Here is a 27095-nt window from a genome sequence, read left to right on the forward strand (position 1 = left end):
TGAAGCCTGTGCACCTAGAGCCCGTGCTCCACAAGAGAAGACACTGCAACGAGAAGCCCGTGCACCACGATGAAGAGTAGCCCCCGCTCGCAGCAACTAGAGAAAGCCCACGTGCAGCAACAAAGACCCAATGCAGCCAAAAATTAACTAATTAAAAATTTTTTTTATTTTTAAAAAAAGGAATATAGTAATAGGAGGTTCAGTGAACCTGCAGGCTCAGTGAAAAAAAAGATGTCCCAATCCTTATTCCTAGGGGAGGAATACAGGTTTCTGCCCAAAGACCCCTGAAGCCAATAAAAAAGGGATAAGGTGACTTGAAACAGGTTTTTGTTTGTTTTTTCTGTTTACAAAGATTTTTTTCTTCCAGCTTTATTGAAATATAATTGACATATAACATTGCATAAGTTTAAGTTGTCGAATGTAATGAGTTGATATATGTATATGTTGCAAAATGACCACCAAAGTTAGCTAACTCACCCATCACCTTGAAAATCATTTTAACTATATTTATTCCACACAGAAATAACTCAGTGAAAAATCAGACAAAACCATTTTTAATATCAAACCAAATACTGTGATGAGATTTTAATGACTGAGTTTGATATTATCTAGGCATGGACTATGTGGATGATAAAATATCAGAGGGATTTTTTTTCTTGCCCAGAATTTGGGCTCTGTGCACTTCACACCATGGTTGATACCAGTTTCAACAGACAAAGTTTCAACCCATGGTCCATGACTTTACCACTGGTTGAGGAACAAATCCTATTATCTAAAGCAATCTCTGCAGCCTCGTGTCCCCCACGCATCCTTACAGATGGCTTCTCAATCACATCCTCATTCGTCTGCCTCACTAGACCACCTGATGTTTCCCAAACATGCCAGGCTCTTTCACACCTCCCTGTGTTGCTCTCCATCCTTGAAGTGTTTTCTTCCCACTCCTTGTATAGTCAAATCCTAATCAAACCCAGTACCAGTTACTCAACAATATTTCCTCTAACCCTAACCCCTGGCAGAATGAACAGAACTCTCTTCCTCATCCCTAAAAGCTTTGTTCTTGTAGCCACTCTGGCAATCACTACAGAACCGCGTGCTCCTTAAAAACAGAAATCATATGGGACTTCCCTGGAGGTCCAGCGGTTACGACTCCCTGCTCCCAATGCAGGGGGCCCAGGTTCGATCCCTGGTCAGGGAACTAGATCCCGCAGGCTGCAACTAAAGATCCCACATGCTGCAACTAAAGATCCCACATGCCACAACAAAGATCCCATACGCGGCAATGAAGTTCCCATGTGCCGTAACTAAGACCCAGCACAGCCAAATAAATAAATATTAAAAAAAAGAAAAGAAATCATAGCCATCATCATCCCCCGACCATCTAATAGAGTGCTATATTAGTTATCTATCACTACAAAAAAAAATTACCCCCAAACTTAGTGGCTACAAGCATCATTTATTATTTCACAGTTTCTCTGAGTCAGAAATCTGGGCAAGGCTTAGCTAGGTCTCCCGGCTCTGGATCTCTCATAGGCTGTAATCAAGCTGTAGGATGGTGGAGGCCAAAGTCTCATCTGAGGGCTCAGCTGGAAGTGGACCTGCTTTCCAACCTCACTCCAGCGGTTGTTGGCAGGATTTGGTTTCACAACAGCTGTTGACTGGAGGCCTTCCTCGGTTCCTTGTTACCTGGGTCTCTCCATAGGGCAACTCACAACATGGTATCTGGTTTCATCAGAGCAAGCAAGTGAGAAGGTATGAGAGTGCCAGCAACAGAGAGAGTGCCGGCAACAGAGAGAGTGCCAGCAAGAAGGAAGTTACAGTCTTTTGTCGTGGTAGCAACATCCCATCACTGGTGCCATATTCTACTTGTTAGAAGTGACTCACTAGGTCCAGCTCACATTCAAGGGGGTGGATATTACACAAGAGCATGAGTACCAGGAGTTGGGATCATTGAGAGCTGTGTCCCATAAATGCCTTATATAGTAAGCTTTCAGTAAAGATTTATTTATAAAAGCAGAAATGTGACATTTTCTTCAAATATCCTTCATTGTATGATCAATTCCATTAACTTTAAGGTTATTAATAATAGAAATTATACAAAGCCTATGCTCAGAAACACATTTTCAAAATCACCTTCTCGAAGGCAATGTGACTGTTTAATAAGTAATACTAGCCACTGTAACTAACAAAACCAACTTCTCAATGACTTCACATGATAAAGGTTTATTTCTCACCATTATCATGGTGAGTGGAGGGCAGCACTCCTCAAAGACTCTCATCCACACAGTAGGACCCTATCATCATGCAGCTGATTATAAAGGGATTTTCATGACCAGGACTGAAAATGGCATCCATCACTTCCCCTCATATCCCGCTGACACCATTGAGATGGCCCCAGCCCAACTGTAAGCAAGGCTGGGAAATGTAGTCTCTCTATATGTGCCCAGAGAAAGGAAACAGACTGGCGAATATCTAGCCAATCTCAGACAGAAGGATGCTGTCACTCTGGATACTCTCCTTGTAGATGAAGAACTAAACCCTCTTTAAATAAAGATTACACTGCATCAAGTTCCTGACAGTAACTGAAGTATAGGTACCCCAGCTCTCAAGTCAGTAGTTCGGCCAATGACTTCCAAGTCCTAGTTCAAGTTCTCAATGCACTGCATTCAACTAGTTACCGTTCAGCCTAAACAGCATCACAGTGTTTAAGTCAGATAGGTTACCATCTCTGGAGCAGGATAAAGTGGGTCCAATTCCAATGTCTTCATCCAGAAGAGGCAGAGCTCCATTAAGAGTCTAGCTTTGAAGCAAATCCTTTATGCTTATATTGGCTAAAAATATTTTGTAAAGCCAAAATAGAAATCAATCTCTATTTATGAGAAAAGTAACCATTACTTGCATTCTGGGTCTAAACTTTCTCTTATTTGTACCAGAGATTCCAGGAGATCAGGAAGCATGGTGGAGAGGGATAGGAAGATGGGGATGGGAGGGAGGGAGTATGAAAGGCAGAAAGCAGAAAAATAATCAGAAGACCCATCCAAATTTCTACTGCCCTGTTAGCTGATGGTTTGTCATTTCAGCCCAGATGCTTTAAGAGATTCAAAAAATTTAGAATTCTCATGTAAAAGAGTTGCGGGGGTTGGGGGGAGAAGTGTGAAAATATCATGTTATGTCTCTTTATATGCTTACAATACAAATAGTCAAAGCAAAAAGTGTGTGTGTGTGGGGGGGTATGTCTGACAGGAGAAACCCTGTCTGACCATATTGAACAGATTGGTATGAAAAAGAAGAGCCTATAGATAACGACTCTACCTTATGGATGGTCTGCATTAGCACAGCAAGGGAAAGTGACTCATGTTTCTGCGTCATGAATAATGTATACAGCACACTGAGCAATGAAATCTCTCTTTAATTGTATTTCTTTCACCAACAGAAATATCAGAGACAGAACTCTAGAACTTAATACGCACATATTTTGTTACACATGGAGGAATTTGAGTCCAAGGGTACTATGAAAATATTAAGTATGTTTGTCCCCTCTCAACATCACAGTCACAAGATAGAAAAGATTAGCATAAGGACAACTATAATGCCAGCAGTGTCACTGCATTTACTTTGGAGCATGAATTCTTCATGACCATCTAGGTAGGATGCCTGGGTTTAAGTGGCTGAACACCAAGAGGGTTTCAAAGATCAAAAGGCAATTATTTCTTCTATATTTTTCTGTGCAAAGCATAAACTGGGAGTATTTTGCTATAACTCAGCAATCCTTTAATTTGCAAGAAGAACAAAAAAGATATCTTTCTGTTCAGGTTACAATTATACTCATCCTATTGATGTCTATTTCAGGAAAGAAGGTGCATAATTAAGAAGACTCTTGAGACACTAAAAACAGGGCTACTTACCCACAATGTCCCTAACAGTTCTCCCAGACTTCTGAAAAGCTTCACTTCATCCTTATGCCTCCCAAATTCTATTGATTAGAGTAGAGTTTTGTAAATCCATAAATCTCCTGAAATTACCTGCTAAAATGTGCAATTCTTGTGTGAGCTTGTGATATTTTCCTGGGGACAGTGGCTAGGGCTCTCATCAGATTCCCAAAAGGATCTCTGAGCACACTAAAACTAAGGCACTGGACACTTTGGTTAATAAGCTCTTCAAATGCAAATTACCCTTGGAAGGTTAGTGATGCCTTTTACACAAACAGCTCCCAAAGGCTGGTAGGCGTGTGGCCCGTGCTTGCAGAAATTTTTTACTAATCTGAAGCCTCCCTCTTAAGTACATTTCTGATGACTCCAGGTTGGGCGAATGGGGCACCCATGTTGCACAGACCTATGAGTCAGCAGATGCCGCATGCTGCTTGCTCTGTAGTCTGTTTTTGGAACACTTGCTAACCAGACACGCTGCTTACAGCTTAATTTCTCAGATCTCTCACCAGTCTTGCAAAGAGAAGTTGCAGAAAAGCAATGGGCAACTTGAGGGCAACACTTCCTGAGCGCCTCTTAGTTTACCTAGAACATTTCAAATTGATCTGAACAAGTTAAAAAACATAGCTTACCATTTTGTCAAGCTCCTCCAGGCAAAATTTGGTATTTGACAATGACTATTTCAAAAAAATAAAAATAAATGTCCCAGATCATGTTAGACAATCTTCATCTCTTAATGTGGATTTCTCCGTTGCCAATTTTACATGTAAATTATAAAATAAAAATGAATGTTGTAACTTTATTACATTCTATCCTTTAAAAATATATCCTTTTTTTTAACATGTCAGTATGAAGTTGCCAACTATCTTCTATTAGGCTGAACTATCTTCTGTTGTAAGATTATATCCATCCTAATTTGAAGGTAATAAGCTACCCTTCAGTTTACAAAATTCTGGTGATAGAAGTTGAATAGAAAAGATGGCAATTCAAAATTTTTAAATTTCTCTTATTCATAAAATCCAAAAGCCTAGCATTGATTTATATCATAGTGTAAATTTACTTATCAACTTGATTTCCTACTTAGAGAGGGCAGAATGCTCTAAGGAAGTGAAGGCAGTGGGGAACAGGATGAAGAGAAGTAGAGATGTCCTGAAGGGTTAGAACCCTAGGGGAGAGTTGGTATAGGTAGAGCATTCTTATGGGCTTGCAAGAAGTTAAGGACAGTGTGAGGGATCTGGGCACCTGGATGCGAAACAGGGAGTAGACAGGCCCCCATAACAAATTCTATTTCTTTTGTCATGTTATCAATGGCGTTCCCTGGCTGTCAGGATATACTTGTGGTAATCACTGCTAAACAAAGCTAATAGCCAATGTCTGTACTGCAAAGACACCGTGGAAGTGTTATATTTTATGTAAATGTAAAAGTTGAATTCAGAAAAGATTGTTTGACATGCTTATTTATGGAGAATTCTGAATTTTTGTTTTATTTTACTTGTTTAGGTCTATCCCTCTAGAGACCCAGAGAGATGTCACTTAAGCACATCTAATAGAAACCTCCTATGATCTTGCCTCTACAGTTCACTTGGGCCCAGTGACATGGCCACAGGACATGGAACTTCCCCATAGATACAATTCCTGCCTTTCCGAAGATCGTCTCAAACATCCCTTGACTCCTACAGCAAATATTTATTGGGAATGAGTTAGGTATATCCACCTCCACTAATTCAAATGACTCATATTCACCAGCCAAACAAGGATATCAGATTTTTAAATAGCAAAGGCCACGTTTATATTAAGTGGAAAAAAATTTTTTTTAATTTCTAAAAGCCCTGGCAGAAGCCTGGCTTTTTTTTTTTTTTTCCTTAAGAATTGTGACCATCCATCTGAGAAGTGACCACTGACTCAGTGGCCTGCTATTGAAATCTCTCTGGGATACTCAGTGCCTTTCAGTTTACAACAAAGAAAGGCTCGTTCTGAAGCTACATAAAAGGATCTTCTACTAAAAAAGCTTCTTATATGTCTCAAAGGAATATTGGAAGGATGAATTAGATAATGCCTTCAAAAAGTCACTTTTAAAAGGTGCCTTGGAAATAGAAGATGCTATCACTATTGTCATTTTGTTATAGACAATAATGTTACTTGTTTTTCTTGGAAAAGCTACCTTTCCATCAAAAAAAAAAGAAAAAAAGCCAAAAAACAAATATCCTAAAAGCTGCTATTTTGTGGACTTAAAAATGTATTTGTGGCTAGATGAATATTTCCCTTCTCCCTTCCTCCCCTCTAAGTCCAAGCAACCCCACGGGACCTGAGATTTCTGTAGTCAAGATTGGGAGAATTGAGACAGACAATAGCAATATGTAAGCAGAAAACAGCAGAGAACAAAATTACAGAAACTTATCGTAAGAGGACACATTTGACAGCATACAATTCGAACTCTCTGCTATACTAGTGGAAGACATGGACCCAGAAAAGTTAAGCCACATTCCAAACATTACACAGCTAGTTAGGAACAGAATCATGGTAGCCCTTTAGCATAACCAAACGGGTAGAAGGAGAAAAGGACATCCCCCATGCCTGTTTCAGCATCACCATGGTCCCAGAAGCTGCCTGATACTCAAGTCCATCAAGAGGGCATCCAAGCTTTGATGCTCTACAGCATGGGGGTTATGAACTGGAGACCCTCAAGTCTGGTGACCCAGGCTCTTTCCTAACCCCACCCTACTCCCTAGCTCGGTAACTTTGAGCAAAGAATCTCTCCAAGCTCAATTTCCCTCAGCTGTAAGCGTGGATATTATCAGTACTTACTCACCAAACGGTTGTTGAGAGGATTAAATGTGACTACAAAGACACGTTTAACACAGTCTAATGATAACTGTTGACTTTAATGTCTCTAGACAGCAAAATTAAATGAGGATTAAAAGAGAAATGCATATAAAGTGCTCAGCTCAATGTTTGACACCATAAGTGCTCAACAAATTTGGGGAAGTATTACTTCATACTCCGGCACAGGCATCCATTCAGCAAGCATTTGTTGAGTCCTTCCTTCCTAGGTGCTGGGAACTACCCTGTGCCTTAGGATTCTACTACCTGAACTCAACTGCTGACAGTCAAATGGAAGAGACAGACACGTGGTTGAATAAAAGCTCCATATCAGAGCTGGACAAACACAACCCATGGGCCAAACCCATGCCCGTTTTTGTATGGTCCCTGAGCTAAGCATGATTTTCACATTTTTAAATGTTTGGGGGAAAAAAATCAAATGAAGAAGAATATTTCATGACATCGAAAGAGTCCATGAAATCCAAATCTCAGAATCCATAATTAAATTTTATTGGAGCACAGCCATGCTCATTCATTTAGATATTGTCTATGACTACTTACACCCAGCAGCCAAGTTGAATGGTTGCAACCGAAACCATATGGCTGGCAAAACTGAAAATGTTTACTATCTGGCCCTTTACAGAAAGCTTGCCAACTCCTGCCCTATGTCTTGGTAAATACTATAATATATATGTGTGCTGAAGGATGCTATAGAAGCATGTGGTAGGGGACAGAGGTGCCTAACTCTGTCTGGGAACTTGTGGAAGCTTCACTAAGGAACTGAGTCTTAAAAAATGAGTAGGAGTTTGTCAGATGGAAAGGGTACATGGATGCATAAGGGTTCAGAATCATAACAGAGCAAGAGAGGTTCTGGGAAAATAGCAAGACACTGGGTGCTTCTTTAAGTTAACTCTGACCTTATTGTCCTAACAACATCCACAAAATGCCATCACTATATGTCTCTGTGCAAGAATGAATTAGGTTTCCAACTGTCTAGTAATCTCCAGAACATTGTCCTTAATGCCACAACAATTCTCTTCTCTCAGAAAAATCACATAGAACTTTTGATCCCTTGGAGGTTTTCAAGTTTCTGATGGAAATGAGATTTAATGGACTCATTATGAATCCTTTCCCTCCCTGTGTCCATGTCCAGTCTCATTAGCATGTGTCACTGGGTTAATCAGTAACTGTGACTGGTTCTTACCACAGGTGTTAAGACCGTACTTGGCTCTAGGTTTAAGGAGCTCTGAGACATGTGATCCATGAATTTAAAAAGAGTAGAGAGAAAAGAAAATAAACAAGAGAAGGGCAGGACTTAGCAGGTGGCACCAGAATGACACCTGGTAACCTGGGAACGGCTGGCACAAGGATGTTAAAGTCTTCTGATCCTGGGTCCAGAAGGTGAGCAGCATGGACAACCAGAGACATTCCTGAAACTTGGGACATGGAGGAGAAATAAATGGCAGATACAGTAGTGATGTCAGTCACCAAGGCTGGTGACTGGCACTGGCTTCACTCAGTGAAGTCAATCAAAGGCTTTGCTCTTGTAAACTAAGAGGCTGCTGTAAACTTGAAGTCATATGGCAGAAACTAAGACAGAATCCAAATGTGAAATTCATACAAAACAAAATCCAAAACAAACAAAAAACTCCAACAACCCAGAAAAAAAACAAGTATCAGCTTACTTCTCCTCTCTGACTTGGAAGGGTCGATTGATTAATGGTCAGTCCACCGCTCAGGGCAGCTGTACTCCCCAGCCCTTCCCATTCCCATACAAGGCCCAGCAGTTCACCTCCAGCTCTGCCAGGTAGCCCAATGCAGACTTGAGCATCACTACCTTCCTCCACCCAAACTTCATCCATCCAACAACATGTTGATTGAGCTCCTCTAAGAGGCTAAGTGCTGGGGATACCATACTGAACAAGACAGAAGTCAGCTGGCTCTCACAGAGCTCTCTGCAGAGCAGGGAAGACAGGTGTGATGGTCAATGAACCAAATGCTCTGGAACGAGACAACCAAGGGGCCTAATAGAGCCAAGTGGGTGGCGGTCCACAGTGAGGAGGAAGGGAGAATGGACCACTCCCCTCTGTAGGCAGTCCCTTTGAGGCCCCTAAGCAGCATGATTTGTGTCCCATTGTTTGGTAGCCTTGACCAAACAAATCTGGGCGTACAGCCATGTGGGCAGAAGAGCTGTGACAAGGAGACAAATCCAAGCCACATGTAGGATACAGTCCTCAAAACATCTCAACCTGCTCCTGAGTCAATCTCCCAGGCCCGGCTCTCCCTCACCTAAGATGGGTGCCTTCCCAGAAGTCTCCTCGGTGCTCCCGCAAATAGACTTCAGCAGGCAACCCCTCTGGGTCAGCAGAGACGCCCAGACATGTCTGCATACCAGCAGGGAACCCCAGTTGTGTACTTTCTTGGGAAGCTACACAGCCCCCAAGAAAATAAATTGAAAATTTCAATTCGTCCAGCCCCTGGTTCATTAGCTATGTTGGACATGCCTGAACCATGCTTAGAAGCGAACCAGTATCCCAGCTATGGACAGACAAGTGTCACTGACTAAGTGACCCTGGACGCAAAGAAATTGCACGGTTTGGATTGCTGGGATCCACGTTGAATCCACATTGCACATTTATCATCCTCCAAACAATGTTCGCACCATAAATCAAGCTCTAGCACTTTGTAGAAATGCTTTCAGGCACAAAGTACCTCATTGTTATGTTCCTCACCCACAAACAGTGCATTTTTTTAAACACAGAGCCAAAGGCAGCAAATACCATTGAACTAAATAGGGAGATGCTCTTAATGCAACAAGTATTCTCCACACTACCAAACCTCAATAAAGTCAGAGGGAAAATACATTTCCTTTGCCCTCAATAGAAAGAATGCATGTACGTTTGAGAAAAGCTGAGGAACCCACTTCTAACTTCTCTCACAAAAGCAATCAAACTGCCTGCTCTTTGTCAAGAATGACTACATATAAATCTCCTACAATCTAAGTGAGTACTATTATTATTTTAATATTTGTGTGTGTGCCAAAAGTATACACAGCCTAAGGACCTTTACAATCAAATGTATAAATAAAAGAAGAGGGGAAACTTCAGATGAAACCCAGAGCTGGAAATGGGAATTTGAGGTGGAATGCTTCAGTCAGCACTTGCACTGTCTCTGTATTTGAGAATGTAAAAGGAAAGATGGTTATAGAGAGAAGGACAAAGAAGAATATAAGAAAGAGGAAGGAGAGAGCGAGTGACCACTTAGAGAGTGAAGTGCTGTCTCTTCCCCTGGGCTCCATCACTTTAGCTAATACACAACAGAAACTCCTTCCCAAGGAGACCCAGAGTAAAGAGAATACAGCAAAGGAGGTTAGTTTCAGGTGGTGGTTGAGAGTGTGGTCTCTCAGATAAGACTGGGTTCAAATTCTGGCTCCCACAGGTGTGTGATTCAGATCAAGGTCCTTCATCACCTCTGTAAGCCTCAGTTTCCTCATCTGTAAGGCAGGTGAACAATAGTAACAATAGCATAGTACTTAGAGTCGTAGGGTTACAGAAAGATTCAATGAAATAATAAAGAAAGCACAGTGCCCAAAATAGAAAAAAAAATCTAAATAAATCTTATTTATACTGATTTTTAATAAATACATTTGTCTTCACCTTGAAGAAGGAAGAAAGTGGTTGAATGGTGCGGTGAGGGACTTCCTGGCTGGTGTCCTAAAGGCCTTGGTTTTGGCGTCACCACCAAGTAATTCATCTTACCACTCTGGAGCCAATTTCTTCATAGAAAACAAAAATGTTGGATTAAACTACCCTAAAGCTCCCTTATAGCCTCAAAAGAATTCCATGAGAATTATTTGAGATTAAAATCAATAAATTCCACAAACGTATGGACACCAAGGGGGGAAAGCAGCAGGAGATGGGGGTTATGGTGTGATGAATTGGAAGATTGGGGGGAAAAAAAGGAAAAAAAATTAGAAAAAAAGTGTAGGTTAATAATTTTTCACTATTTCTTTTTCTAATATGAGAACTTAAGGCTTTCAATGTGCCTCAACAGATTGTTTTAGCTGCTTTCTGCAAGCACCTTTTTGTATCCCAAAAGTTTTACTATGTGGTATTTACATTGTTATTTATTTCAATATACTTTCTAAATTTGCTGTAAAAAAGAAAAAAAAATCAATAAGTTCCTATCTAACTCACGTTTCTTGCTGAAATGCCGAGCACCATATGGGCTCTCTTGCTCTCTGTAATCTGGACTCAGTGTTACCACAAATCAAATCATGTCTCCTGAGACACCAATGACAAATTTAGACTAGAGTGTGGGTGTTTGTCCTCTTCCCCAAAAAGAGCTACAAGAAGGGGCCAATCTCTTTCTTCCTGTACTTCAACAGCAGTCACATGAAGCCCAGGCTCTCTTTGTTCTGAAAGCCACTTGGTATTGGTATTTTTCTAGGGATGAGGTGGTAACCATTACCTTCATCCTCTGGGGTGGGAAAAAATACCCAAGGCCTAGAATTATGGAAATAGATCAGTTTTACTTTGTGACATTTCCCCAAATCTGATATCACTGAAATAAAAAATACAATTCTTACTCTGCACAATAATAATGAGGTTGAAACTATATGAGTAATTACAGTCAAAGGAAACGCATCTTTTCTAAGATAATATCTAACAGTGGGTGATTTCTGAAGCCCAGGGTTGTGGTTCTGAGTGGCATACATGCAATTTTGAAATACCTCTTTGCTCCTATGTCTCATAATCATCAATGCAATACTCTTGCTCGTTTGATAAGAGGCTAGATATTGTTTCATTTCCTTAGTGTTTCACAAGCATTTTGAAATCCTGTAACAAAGGGAGATATGAAACAGATGTATGAGATTTATCTGTAATCCACTTGTGTTTAATCATAATACTTCTTATAGAAATCCCCCTTGTATAAGATCATATGTGATATACTTATACAGCAACATACAGTAGCCACAATAAATGATGTGAGTGATTACTTAAGCTGTAGGTATTAATGTTGTCCTCTTCTGCCTTTCCTCTGGCTATCTGAGTCCCTTTTAAGCCTAGCTCATTTCTATGTACTCCACATCCCTTTGGTTGAATGCACTGCTTCTCTCATGTAGAAATTAAATTAAATTCCCTAACATCTAGAGACAGTACAGAAACCAAGAGAAAACCAATTCTGTAGGTCTCTGTTGTGTTTATAATAATAGATGTTGATTTTTCTTCAGTTTCAGTTACTGAAGAGCAGTTCCAATTTTTGAGATATAGTACAGAAAATAAAAAATAGTTCTGTCATATCGTACTTTATCATAGTGACAAGCAGATTGGATGGCATGATACTGGTAAAAGAACATGGGTATAAACCAGAAATCTGGGCTTCCATCCTGAGTCCGACATTTCTTATGTGTGTCTGAGACCCAACCAGCCTATCTGTAAGGTGAGAGACAGGATACTCCCCCCATAAGACCATCATAAGGATGACATAAAGTAATTTAGATCAATGAAAGAGCACTATGCAAATATTAGCTGTGATTCTGTAATTTAATCAATGCTACCTCAAATCCTTTGTGAAAAAAGGTGGAATGATTAAATGGATGGAGATAGAGAGATAGATACATCTATACATCCATACATCCATGCAGCCATATGTAGATACAGAGATACATAGATATATAGAAAGAATGATGGATGGATGGATGGATGGATGGATGGATGGATGGATGGATAGGTAGGTAGGTAGGTAGGTAGATAGATAGATAGATAGGTAGATAGATAGATAGATAGGCAGATAGGCAGATAGATAGGATAGGGTCTGAGAAACAGAACTTATAATAAATAATAATTCCCAATACATGTATGACATTTTATCATTACAAACTACACTTTTAAAAGTTGTGGAGTCTCTGCACACAGCTCTGTACCAGGGCATCCCACCAGCTAAGAGGATGTGTGGGGAACATAGATCACATTCCACTCACAAAGGGCACATCCTGGGACAAAACTGTGTCTGCCTGGATGTGGGAACACGTTTTTCTCATTTTCACAAAGCCCTCCTATGGACTAGCAGTGATCCTGGTGAGAATTATTGCATTAAACCCTCAAACAATTCTGAGAAATATTATGGCCCTACTCTTACAAATTAGAAAACTGAGACTCAACTGAAACGAATTGTCCAAGGAATTAAAGCATGAATCAAGGTCTTCTGACCCCCAAGCCAATGCTCTGTTTAGTACACAATGGAAACCTACAAGCAAACCAAGTAAGTGTTAAGCAGACTGATACAAAGCTGGACAAAACATGACAAAAACTCAACCACAAGTTAACTTTTCACTCTACTCATCTCCACCAACAGATCCTGAATCCACAAAAGAGGGAGATTCATGTCAAGACCCTAGAACACAAATCTACAACAGATACAACCTCCACCACATACAACACAACATACAATCCTTTCCATCAGAATGCTTTTAATATTAAGTAGAGGAAACAGACAGCTAAATAAACACAATCCACTATTAATAGGAGATAGAAATGCAATGTGTTTTCCAGTGTATCTCTCTAAATGATGGGTGGGGTTCAGATAAATGCTCTCTAGATGGGATAGGGTGGGTCTGCAGACCTGATGGGATTGAAAGTCGGGAGGGTGGCCTGGAGGTGTGTGATTAAGAGCTCTTTGTGGTGTAACTGTCAGGGCATACTGGCTGACCTGGTCACCCGAGGGTGAGGAATCAGGCACAGCATCTGCAGCCTGCAGGTGGGGATGAGCAGAAAAGACCCAAGGGGTACAAGCTGAAAGTTGAACAGAGCAGATCAAAGCATGTAAACTGGAGAAATGGATATCAATGACCCACTGATGGAGGCAAATGATCAGGGATCCGGGAAGAATGAGAACAAGGAACGACATGTGAGTAAGAGGGAAGTCTGAACAACTGGCAGAAATGGGGGTGTTCTGTGCACTCTTAAATATATTCTTACTGTGCATGAACAATGAACAATAAGAAGTTTCATTGAAAGGCTCAAGTTCAGAAGGGACAAGAGGATCTGAGCCCTGGAGCTCTGGAAGGCCAAACAGTGAACAAACCAATTATTTATATGGCCAAATCTTCAGCTTGTGGCTATGTAAGAGTCCAGTAGCCCTGGGTAGGATGAGGTCTTCAAAAACTATGGTAAATGGAGCTAGTAAGTAGAAAAATTATAGAAACATAGGGGACTTCCTTGGTGGTCCAGTGGTTAAGACTCGGCACTCCCAATGCAGGGGGACCAGGTTCGATCCTTGGTCAGGCAACTAGATTCCACACGCCACAACTAAAGATTCCACACGCAGCAACAAAGATCCCGAGTGCTGCAACTAAGACGCGACACAGCTGAATAGATAAATTAAAAAAAAATTTTTTTAATTACAGAAACATAAAGGGGAAAATCTAGGACACAGTAGAGTGGCATTCATTCACTCATTTATTCACTCAGCAAAATTCACTGGTGCCCATTACTAATATGTAGCAGTAATAGTAGAAGTAGCAGTGGTAGCAGCAACAGCTGACACATCACTCCTATGCCACACATTGCTCTAGGGACTTTTAAATCGTTTAACCCTTGTGAGTATTCCTATTTTTATAGAGGAGGAAACTGAAGCACAGGGAGGTTAAATAGTTTGCCCGCCAGTGAGTGGCAGCAGCAGGATTTAGACCCAGGCTCTCTGGACCCCGAGTCCATGCTCACATTCTTAACAATGATAACAGCATGCTGGGTACGTTCTGGCTCTCTGCCAGCTTCCACAGCTGTAGTAAGACCTGCCTCCTTTTCCTAAAGGAATTTGCCACCCAGTGGAAGTTCTGGTAGAGCAGTAAATAGCACCATGGAGGCAAAGGTCCTATGTAAAGCTTCAGTCAGTCACAATTTGCCTGGGTAGACCCAGATTTTCTGGCCCTCCTTTGGGTCCCATCCATGGAAAGCTTGCCAATCATGGGAGCTTAACCATGGCATTAATCAGAGGGATGAGAGAGAATCAAACCTCCCAAACACACAGGGAGATCAGCTCGGTGATTTGTGACCACCTAGAGGGGTGGGATAGGGAGGGTGGGAGGGAGGGAGACGCAAGAGGGAAGAGATATGGGAACATACGTATATGTATAACTGATTTCATGTTATAAAGCAGAAACTAACACACTAACTGTAAAGCAATTATACTCCAATAAAGATGTAAAAGAAAAAAAAAAACCTCCCAAACACTCCTCTACCTTTCGAATAATAGATTTGAATTATGCACATTTGGTTTGAGTACTTAGCAGGTATCTGGAATCTATTTCTGGTTTACCTCAATCCTTCATCAAAAGAAAGTCTAAAATATCCTATAGTTTTCCATTAAATAAATATAAGCCTCTACCAGGAAACTGTTTTACATAAGATGTTCTCTATGAAAGTTAAATGGTCTTTAAGAAGAAACTCTCAATATTTGTCTGTACTCAAGATTATTTATGAGCACGTTGCAAGTATAGTGCTAAGAAAAGTGACACATGTGTTTCCGAATATGTGCAGGAAAGTTCAAAGGCATTCAAACTGCTTTGTTTCCAAAGCCCACTGATAGGCACTGTGGCTTCCAACTGCAGCATTTACAGAGCCCTTGACAAAACAACTCTTGACCCCATGTGTGTCTGGCACACTGATGCTATAAAAGATTGTTGCTGAAGGTTTTTTGGTTTCGTTGTTGTTGTTGTTGTTTTCCTGCTGAGTTTTATGGTTTTATTAACACAAACAAAATGTGCACACGAGCTGCCTATTCATTTTCTTGCTGCGCAGCCTGGCGTTGGGACCAGTGACTCCCATGGCCTGCTGGGCTACCTTTCCACAATGACTCTGCAGTTCTCGGAGGAGACATTGCGAGCAATCTCAGCACAGTAAGATTTGTCGCACATCAGCAGCACTTCAGGCCCCTTGACCTTGTGGAACAGGAACCTGTGGAAGCCGCTGGGCAGCCTGTGCTTTGTTTTCTTGTTGCTCCGGTAACCCAAGTCGGGCATCAAGATCTGGCCCTTGAATCTCCTATGCACCCTGCTGTCAATGGCTCTGGGTTTCCACCAGTTCTGCTTACTTTTGGCATATGGGTCTGACTGGTGCCGGATGAACTTCTTGGTCCTTTTTTTTTTGGATGATCTTGGGCTTCAAGAGAGCTCTGAGGGCGGCCACGATGCCGAGTAGGAGATGGCTGCCACCTCCTTAGGCAGCGCCGAGGAAGAGCGCTGCCGAAGTTTCTCTATTCTCTTTAAATAAACTGTCGCAGTTACTTATTGCTGCATAACAAATCACCCTAAAATACAGGGGCTTAAAGCAACAAACAAAACTTATTTTTGCTCATGAATCTGCAACCCCGGCAGTGCTCAGCAGGGACGGCTCCCCTCCGCCCGGCGCAGCTCCATCTGATTGGATACACCTCTTTATCTCCAACACACGGTCGCTACAGTATGGCAGCTTCAATGTGGCCAGACTTTTCACAGGTGGACTTGAGGCTTCTCAGGCATCTGTCCCAGGAGACAGAGCCGGGGGGGAAGCTGTGTTGCCCTTCACGGATGGCCTTGCTTCAGAAGTCATGTAGCCTTACCTCTGCCATGTTCTGTTAATCAAGGGCGGCCATCCCAAGGCCAGCCCAGGTTGAAGGGGAGGGGAAAATAGACTCCAGCTCTTGCGTGGGAGTGAAAATGTTTTGCAAAATCACAGGGGATGGAAAATATTCCTCCTGTGATTTTTTTTTTTTTTTTTTTTTTTTTTTGCTGTACACGGGCCTCTCACTGCTGTGGCCTCTCCCGTTGCGGAGCAAAAGGCTCCGGACGCGCAGGCTCAGCGGCCATGGCTCACGGTCCCAGCCGCTCCGCGGCATGTGGGATCTTCCCAGACCGGGGCACGAACCTGTGTCCCCTGCATCGGCAGGCAGACTCTCAACCACTGCGCGACCAGGGAAGCCCGCTCCTGTGATTTTTGATGCAGTCTAGCATATGAACCCACGGGAAGAATGTGTTTCGGAATCTATACCGGGAATGAATGTGGTGTTAACCAGGAAAATGTTGGCTGAGTTCATGAAACTATGGATCTTGTTTCTCTTCTTTTCCATTGGCTTCCAGAAAACTCATTGGCAAATGTGTTGCCTTCCTCCAGCCAGATCCCTTGGCAAACATCATATTCAATAACTTACCTTGTCTTCATTTTATTTTCCTACCATTAGTTTTCCTCTGCTCCAATTTTCTTCACTTTTAAAACACCCTGTTGTTGTATATGTGTTTTGCTAAGCTGTCTTAAAGCGAGAAATGAATTTTTAAAAACTCTAAGAAACCAGAGAACCCACACAATAGGAAATACATCCAGTAAATAAAAAGAGAGTAGCATGGACATATACACACTACCAAATGTAAAATAGATAGTTAGTGGGAAGCAACTGCATAGTACAGGGAGATCAGTTCGGTGCTTTGTGACCACCTAGAGGGGTGGGATAGGGAGGGTGGGAGGGAGGGAGACTCAAGAGGGAAGAGATATGGAGATATGTGTATATGTATAGCTGATTCACTTTGTTATAAAGCAGAAACTAACACACCATTGTAAAGCAATTATACTCCAATAAAGATGTTAAAAAAATAAAGATAAAAATAAATTTTAAAAAAAGATACCAAGAGAGTATAAACCTCACTAATAAAGAAGCGCATATTAAAACAAGACACCATTTTTTTACTTATAATTTAATGTGGATCCTAAGCTTGAGGCTTAGTTCTTCACTGGTACTGTGAATTTTCAAAACTATTTTCTTTCCTTTAGTCAGGGATAGGGATTGGCATATGAATAATGAGATCAGTGCTTGTATATGTACCTGGGAGAACTGTAAACTTGTGCAGTTGTTCTCGCAAAATAATTTGATGATATTTATTAAATGCCATAAACTCTGATCCAGTAAGATTTCTTCTGGGTTCTAGAATAAGGAAATAATCCAAATTCTGGGAAATCTGTATTACATATTAGGGTATATGCATTTCCTATATACACTGGAATGTCATCACAGCTTATCTTTTTTTTTTTAAAAAAAGCTGTGATCAAATATACATGCATAAAAATTTACCATTTTAACCAATTCTAGGCGCACAGTCAGTGGCATTAAGTACGTTTGCATTGTCAAGCAACCGTCACGACTATCCATCTCCAGGACTTTTTCATCATTCTCAACATAAACTCTGTACCCGTTAAACAATAACTCCCCATTCCCCCCTCTCCTCAACTCCTGGTAACCACTATTCTATTTTCTGTCTCTAAATTTGACGAATCTAGGTACTTCACATAAGTGGAAGCAGGCAATATTTGTCTTTCAGTGTCTGGCTTATTTTACTTAGCATAATATTTCAAGGTTCATTCATATTGTAGCATGCATCAGAATTTCATTCCTTTTTTAAGGCTGAATAATATTCATATATATATATATATATATATATATATATATATATATATATATATGGCATTTTGTTAATCCATTTGTTCATTATTGGGCATTTTTACTGTTTCTATTTTTTGGCTATTGTGAATAGTGCTAGTGTACAAATATCTGTTTGCATCCCTGCTTTCAATTCTTTGGGGTATACACCTAGAAGTGAAATTGCTTCTATCTTATATCAATGAAAAATTAGAAGCAAACATCATATACAACAAATAAGGAAATTGCTAACTAAATTATGGCACATGTTCTTTATATCCTGTCTCCTTTTAAAATGAGGACCCTAGAGGCCTCACAGGCCACCTTCCCAGGCCCCTGTTCTCCACACCCCGCACTGTCTCCATCCACCACAGCATCTGTCCTGCCATGTTGATCGTTTCCCCTGCTAGAGGAAATGATCCTCTGTCAGGATAGGGATTTTGTCTTCCATCTCTGGCCTCAATTCTTTAATAGCTGGCACATAATATGAGCATGATAAGTGTTGATTAGGTAAAAGAGAGATTAGCAGGAAATAGCAGAGTCAAAAATCACCTCATAATAAATTTGATTCAGCTGTTTGTTGACTGACTGTGAAAGCCTTATCAAGGACATGAACCTAGACTCAAATTTGGGGAATACAAAGTGAAAATCTTATAAGTGATAGGAAAGTCTTTGGAGGAGTGTGACTATACGTAGTATGTCACGGCACTAAAGTCGGTTCCTTTATTTTAGTGTTTAATATACAGCGAGAGTGTAAGATTCTTGAAAGATCTGGAATCTTTCAGGAGGGCCAGATGAATCTTTCTTACAGGGAAGCATTCACACTTACACATTACTCTTCCCCTTTTATTCCAATGAATGTGCATACAAATATACACGCCTTCATTTTGAGATAATAAATATGTCCAATATTCTAAAATGCCAATGCTAATAAAGATTTAATAGCCATAATATATCTAACCCACTCCTAAGTCTGAAGAAATAAATTGGCTTTTAGTAACAGACATCAGTAATCCCAAGTCTTATTCAATCTAGATCTTCCCTCTTTTCATTTACTACTGCATCCTCTTGAGAGCTGAGTGAGACCTTTATTCACTGTCACCTCCTCTGAGAAGTCTTCCCTGATCCACCCCATCCTGGAGCATATCCATCACTCTCTCCCTCCTTCCATTGCTTTACTTACTCTTCCTGTCCTTGATTGCCACCAGACATGCCACCTATTTGATCTTTCCTTTGTTTCTTTTCTGTCCCTCATTTAAGAAGGTACGTTCCTTGAAGGCAAAAGCTTTTATCCACCCAGCACCTAAGCAATACTTAGAAAATAACAACAATTCAATAAAAATTTGTGAAACACATAAAGAAACGCTTAATTAAAAAGTCAGGACCTATAGAAGAGATCATAGGCAAAACATTCTCTGACATAAATAGCTGATTCACTTTGCTGTACAGTAGAAACTAACACAATATTGGAAAGCAACTATACTCCAATAAAAAGTTAAACAACCGAAATGAGCTATCGAGCCATGAAAAGACATGGAGGAACCTTAAATGCATATTACTAAGGGAAATAATCCAATTTGAAAAGACTCCATACTGTATGATTCCATCTATATGACATCTGAAAAAGGCAAAACTATGGAGACAGTGAAAGAATCAGTGGTTGCCAGGGATGGAGGATGGGGAGGACAGGTTAAATAGAGCACAGAGGATTTTAGGGCAGTGAAACTACTCTGCATTATACTCTAATGGTGGAAACATGTCATTATACATTTGTCCAAACCCATAGAATGTACAACACTAAGAGCTGATTCACTTTGTTATAAAGCAGAAACTAACACTCCATTGTAAAGCAATTATACTCCAATAAAGATGTTAAAAAAAAAAGTGAACCATAATGTGAACTATGGACTTTGGGTGATTATGATGAGTCAATGCAGGTTCATCAATTGTCACAAATGTACAACTCTGGTGGGGGATGATGTGGGAGGCTAAGCATGTGTGCGGGCAGGAGAATATGGGAACTCTCTGTACCTTCCTCTTAACCTTGTTGTGAAACTAAAACTGCTCTAAAAAATAGTGTCTTTAAAAAAACAAAACAAAACTCTATGGGCTTCCCTGGTGGCGCAGTGGTTGAGAGTCCACCTGCCAATGCAGGGGACACGGGTTCGTGCCCCGGTCCGGAAGGATCCCAAATGCCACGGAGCAGCTAGGCCCGTGAGTCATGGCCTCTGAACCTGCGTGTCAGGAGCCTGTGCTCCACAATGGGAGAGGCCACAACAGTGAGAGGCCCGCGTACCGCAAAAAAAAAAAAAAAAAATCTACAAATAACAAATGCTGGAGAGGGTGTGGAGGGAAGGGAAACCTCCCACACTGTTGGTGGGAATGTAAATTGGTACAGCCACTATAGAGAACAGTATGGAGTTTCCTCAGAAAACTAAAAAGAGAATTACCATATTATCCAGCAATCCCACTCCTGGGCATGTATCCAGACAAAAATTAATCCAAAAAGATACGTGCACCCCTAGGTTCATAGCAGCACTATTCACAATAGCCAAGACATGGAAACAACCTAAATGTCCATTGACAGATGAATAGATAAAGAAGATGTAGTATATATATACAATGGAATACTACTGAGCCATAAAAAAGAACAAAATAATGCCATTTGCAGCAACATGCAGAGATTATCATACTAAGTGATGTAAGTCAGAAAGACAAATACCATATAATATCACTTATATGTGGAATCTAAAATATGACACAAATGAACCTACCTATGAAACAGAAACAGACTCACAGGCATATGGAACAAACTTGTGGTTGCCAAGGGGGAGTGGGTTGGGGGAGGGACGGAGTGGTAGGTTGGGGTCAGCAGATGTAAGCTATTATATAGAGGATGGATAATAAACAAGGTCCTACTGTATAGCACAGAGAAATGTATTCAGCATCCTATGATAAGCCATAATGGAAAATAATATTAAAAAAAGAATGTATATGTATGTATAACTGAATCACTTTGCTGTAAAGCAGAATTTAGCACATTGTAAATCAACTATGCTTCAATAAAAAAACTAAAATAAAATGAAATTTACCATTTTTTAGAATATTACTCAGCCATAAAAAGGAACGAAATTGGGTCATTTGTAGAGACATGGATGAATCCAGAGACTGTCATACAGAGTGAAGTAAGTCAGAAAGAGAAAAACAAATATCGTATATTAACATATATATGTGGAAACTAGAAAAATGGTACAGATGAACCGGTTTGCAGGGCAGAAATAGAGACACAGATGTAGAGAACAAACATATGGACACCAAGGGGGGAAAGTGGTGGGGTGGTGCTGGCGGTGGTGTGATGAATTGGGAAATTGGGATTGACATGTATACACTAATATGTATAAAACAGATAACTAATAAGAACGTGCTGTATAAAAAATAAATACAATAAAGTTCCATAAAAATAAATTTAAAAATGAATAAAAAAATAAAATTTACCATTTTAATTTTTTAAAAAAGCCAGGATCTAAATTACATATACAATACACACTTACACATACACACACACACACACAATGACTACATGTAAATACACACAAAATTAACAGTAACATCAAAACTGTAATATCGGTGATATTGTGACTGATTCTTTTCTGTATTCTAAGTATTCTAATGTAATTGCATTACTTTTGTTGAGGGCTATCTGCCATGGTAGGGTGCTACCAAGGTGGGAGTTTGCTACCAAGAATCCTCATGTTGGCACTTCAGTGAATTCATAGTTCTCCAGAATCTTTTTCTCAACTTTGCAAGCTCAGCTAGTTGATTTTTTTCACAATCTGAAAGTAAGTAGATCGTTCTTCAATGGATGTACTCAAATTAACCTTGACTGCAAAAGACTAGTACATAAATCTAAATGCAAATTATGTCTTTAAAACAAGAAATTTAACTGCCAAAGGGACCTTGAGTTGTACCCTCTTAACTTAGTGACCATGGAATCAGATAAACAGTACTTGGCTTTAAGTTCTGACGTTTAATGGGATTGATGGCTCTATGTGGGGATTTTCCAGCTGTATCACTTCAAAAATGCTGTTCCTGTCCCCAGACAGATGAAGTCCACTGGCCAGGAGAACTTCTCTTGGGCAGAGCTGGGATGTAATGGCAAATCTCCCTCTGTGACTTTGCGGACTTCCATCACTGATCATCTACCTCCTTTTCTGATTGACATGTTTTTTCTTATAACATATTAACCAAATTTAACTCATAATAGCTTTTGGACATACTAATAGAGCCAGTTTTGTATTGTACTTCCTGCTTCTGGACCTGAGCAATATTTATATTTGAGTCCTGTTTTGCATATATTCTAAAGTCATTATTATGCTTTGATTTTAAAGATGACTCTCAGAGACCCAGGACATTATTTTGCTGCTGCCTGCATTAGAATAATAAAAATAATTTCTAAAGTCAGGATGGTAGATATCCCATATTAGGTAAGGTCCCTTTTTAACCATGTTTTTAAAAATATACATGCTTTAGAACCTGTAACAGAGCCCCAGTTTGAGTCTAAGGTGTGTTCACCTCGAATCTATTCTACTATCCTGACATTGCACAGGGACTAGTGGGACAGGTTCACCAGGAGTCTATTTAAATGATGATCAAGGTTCTTCCCAGGAAAAAACTCATTCTAATAACAGAGTCAATGGCCCAAGCTTGGAAGAGAGAAGTGAATGAGAGCATAGCAGGTGACTGTCACTCAGACTGTCCTCCAGCCCACACCCACCACAGGTTGCACCAATAAGAGCCAAAATAATTCCTTCTCTGAAGCCTCCATGGGACCTTCAGACTATGAAACATCAGCCACACTAGAGCCGGTGATGGCGAGGTGTTGGTAGCAGCAGCTCTGTACACCTTGTCACCAGGGGTGGTGATCGATTCAATGACCTAGATTTCAAGGGCGCAGAGGTCAGTGCCCTCATTGCCAGAATCACCAAGCAACTAGAACACTGGAAGCTCTGGTGCCTTGGGTGGACACTGGTGACACAGCTGAGTAAGACATCTGCCATACCTGGAGTCTTTATTGTAGCTAGCCAGGACAGGAGATGGTTTTGAAGTTTTTATGACACAGACATTTCCTAGAGATCTCTAGACCATTTTACCAAATTTGAGAGGGCTGAAATTTCTGCAGACCAAGTGAGAACAGATACATAGAAGTACTGCTTTGTAATTATTGTTTCTACCGTTCCAAGGTCTACCAAGGTAGGCGCGGCCTAGGAAGTAACATTTACACCTAAAAGTTAAGTTTCAGTTGGATACAATCCTTTCACTTATGGAAGATGATTCATTCTCAGATGACAGACCAAGTAGTCACTGTGATTCCCAGTAAAATCAAGCTACATCCAGCTTTAAAAAAAAATGGTTATAAATTTGAAAAAATTATTTCTAAAATGCCAAAGAATAACAATGATGTCATAAACACCCATTTCCACCCGTCAAAATTAACATTAATATTTTGTCATATGTGCTCCAAATCTTAATCTTTTCAGAACTAAAGCATCACAGTCAAGGAAACTGTCCCCTACATTCCCTTCTCCACCCCCATTCCCATCCCTCACCTTCCACCCTATGAGAAAGTCATGGATGCAACTTTTAACTATACAACAAATAATATAGCACATTATTTATGAATATAAAAATATATGCACCCCAATGTTCATAGCAGCATTATTTACAATAGCCAAGATATGGAAGCACCCTAAGTGTCCATCAACAGACAAATAGATAAAGAAGATATAGTATATATATACAATGGAATACTACTCAGCCATAGAAAAGACTGAAATTTTGCCATTTGCAACAACACAGATGAACTTGGAGGGTATTATGCCTGGTGAAATAAGTCAGACAAAGACAGACAAATACTGTACGATACCACTTACATGTGGAATCTAAAAATACAACAAACTAGTGAATATAACAAAAAAGAAGCAAACTCACAGATATAGAGAACAAACTAGTAGTTACCAGTGGGGGGTGGGAAGAAGAAGAGAGGGTCAAGATAAGTGTATGGGATTAAGAGGTACAAACTGCTACGTATAAAATAAATAAGCTGCAAGGATATATTGTACAGCCCGGGGATAGCCAATATTTTATAATAATTATAAATGGCATATAATCTTTAAAAATTGTGAATCACTATGTTGTACACCTGAAACTTATATAATGTTGTAAATAAACTATACCTCAATAATAAATAAATAAATAGTAAATTAAAATAAAAAGCAAAAGTATAAAGACAAGGAATAGCTGTATCAAGGTGAATTTTTAATATAAGAGATAGGAAGAGAATGTTTTACTCTTCTTATAAATACTGTAAACGTAGAGAACCTGATTACTTTTAAGGAAAAGTAATTAAGGATAGCCAAATACTTTATTGAAAAGTATAACATAGCCATAATCTCACTCTTCCTTTTCAGTTGAGTGTAAGAAAATGATAGGAAAATGTTGGAAACTGGGAACCAAAGATAAGATAGTGTTTGTTCCTTCCAGCAATTCTTCCTTTTTAGAAACTGAAGGAAGAGGTGACTAGGAGAGACCTACAAGTTGATCTCTGAGCAGTGAGTAGCTGCAGGCACCAGGATGCCAGCCAAGCCTAAAGGATAAGACCCATCCCTGGGCATGGGTCTTTTGATTCCAAGCTAAGAAATTCAAGGTAAGCCACAAAAAGCATTCTAATCGGGGCCTACATGTGTTTGATTACAAACAATAGATATACCTAAAATTAGTTTTTAAGTTACCGAATTTTCCCCTAATCTTGCCATGGTTTTGCTTTAAAAGTGACTTTAGGGCTTCCCTGGTGGCGCAGTGGTTGAGAGTCCACCTGCCGATGCAGGGGACACGGGTTCGTGCCCCGGTCTGGGAGGATCCCGCATGCCGCGGAGCGGCTGAGCCCGTGAGCCATGGCTGCTGATCCTGAGCATCCAGAGCCTGTGCTCGGCAATGGGAGAGGCCACAACAGTGAGAGGTCCGCGTACCACGCAAAAAAAAAAAAAAAAAAAAAAAAAGTGACTATAGGGCTTCAGTTAAGTACAAGAGTCATTAAAAGTATTTAAATGAGGTTTTCCATTGAAAAGCAAAAATAATGTACAAATTGGGGATTATATATCAAGGGTCAGATTCTAATTAAACAAGGAGATTAAAACTATTATTTATTGCTGCTGCTTTCTAAAACCCAACCAATAATAATATTAAAGGAATAAGAATTTATTAACCCTCAAGTTCTCAGAGCATGGGTGGGGCTTGGCAACTGAGCCTAGACTGAGGGCAAGAGTGTAAGTCACCCAAAAAGCAAACCACAGGAAACACGAGGGCAGACAAGAGCAGAAGAGAGTTAGCAACAAAGTTCTGGAAGCTGGAAAAGATGTGGACTTGAGGCAACTGAGTGAGTCAAAGGGAGAAGGTAGAAAGTACCATAGTGGAGAACGTCGGGAAGAAGACAAGAACTCATCTCTTCACACCACAGAATTCTAGAAAGATTCAACATTGGGAGGTGCTGGGAGACAAGGCTGACTGATAAATAACTCCCATCCCCCAGCTTTTTCTCAGTTGAATATACAACCAGTTAAGACATAGATGCAGGAACCAGGCAGCAGGAGATCAAAATGTCACTTTTTTTTTTTTTTTTTTTTTTTGCAGTACGTGGGTCTCTCACCATTGAGGCCTCTCCTGTTGCGGAGCACAGGCTCCAGACACGCAGGCTCAGCGGCCATGGCTCACGGGCTCAGCCGCTCCACAGCATGTGGGATCCTCCCGGACCGGGGCAGGAACCCGTGTCCCCTGCATCGGCAGGCGGACTATCAACCACTGCGCCACCAGGGAAGCCCCAAAATGTCTCTTTTAATGTGAAATCCTGGATTGGATCCTGGACCAGAAAAAGATTGGTGGAAAAACTGATGAAATTCAAAAAAGGTCTGTGGGTTAGTTTATTGTAATGTACTGTGATCTCCTGCTTTCTATCTCTGTCCTGTGGTTACATAAAATATTAACATTAGGGGAAGCTGGACAAAGGGTATCTAGGAACTCTCTGTACTATTTTTTGCAACTTGCCTATAAGCCTAAAATCTCTCAAAAATCAAAACTTCTTTAAAAGTTAAATGTCTCCTTTATTACAAATAAAGCTCTTCTGAGAAAACATAGCTTATTCTGCCTGAATTAGATAGATTTGCCAACTCCACCCCTGAATTAGACAGATTTACCCAATCAGAATCACAAGCCATGATGGGACAACTCATGTCTCATCACAGGACAGTGCCACGGGCCCTAAGCTGACCCCCGGCCAAAAACTGTTAAGGACACATGCTCTGTTACAGACAAGCAAATCTTAAGTGTAGGAAGTTAGGATCACGTAAAAGAAAAGTGAGAGGAAAGGGCTGAGCCGTGCCTGCCCAGTTCTTCTCCCAAACTCTCCGATTAAGTCACTCTTGTCACCTGGGGAGGAGTGAAGGCACAAGAAGAAAGAATCCAGGAGTATTTTTCTAATACAGTGACCTCAGACGTTTTGGTCTCAAGACCCTTTCATACTATTAAAAAGTATTGAAGACCTCAAAGAGCTTTTGTTCATGTTGGTTATACACTAAAAGTATCAGCTTTTGGGAAATATATACACATATATTTTATATATTTATATATAAAGGTATTGTATATATATTTACATAAAAATATATATATATATTTCCCAAAAGCTGAAACTTTTAGTATTTATTTATTAATTCACTTAACAGTATTAATAAATCCAGTACATGTTAACGTGAATATCATATTTTATGAAAGATAAGTTTATATTTCAAACCAAGAAAACATAGTGAGAAGAGTGGTTTTGTTGCACATTTTTATAAATCTCAGTAATGTTTGGCTTAG

The 27095-nt window shown here is 40.2% G+C and overlaps 1 pseudogene across 1 annotated transcript; it reads right to left on the bottom strand.

The window, feature by feature from the left end:
- Positions 1 to 8478: 8478 nt before the first annotated feature.
- On the bottom strand, positions 8479 to 16352 carry LOC308626564 (large ribosomal subunit protein eL32-like; annotated as a pseudogene). Its single transcript has 4 exons — positions 16344 to 16352; positions 15515 to 15998; positions 13455 to 13537; positions 8479 to 8698 (listed from the first exon to the last, which is right to left on the bottom strand). The product of its transcript is annotated as a large ribosomal subunit protein eL32-like (transcript).
- Positions 16353 to 27095: the final 10743 nt, after the last annotated feature.

Source organism: Mesoplodon bidens (genome assembly GCF_964165515.1).
Source record: "Mesoplodon bidens genome assembly, chromosome: 1".
In the NCBI taxonomy this organism is placed as follows: domain Eukaryota; kingdom Metazoa; phylum Chordata; class Mammalia; order Artiodactyla; family Ziphiidae; genus Mesoplodon; species Mesoplodon bidens.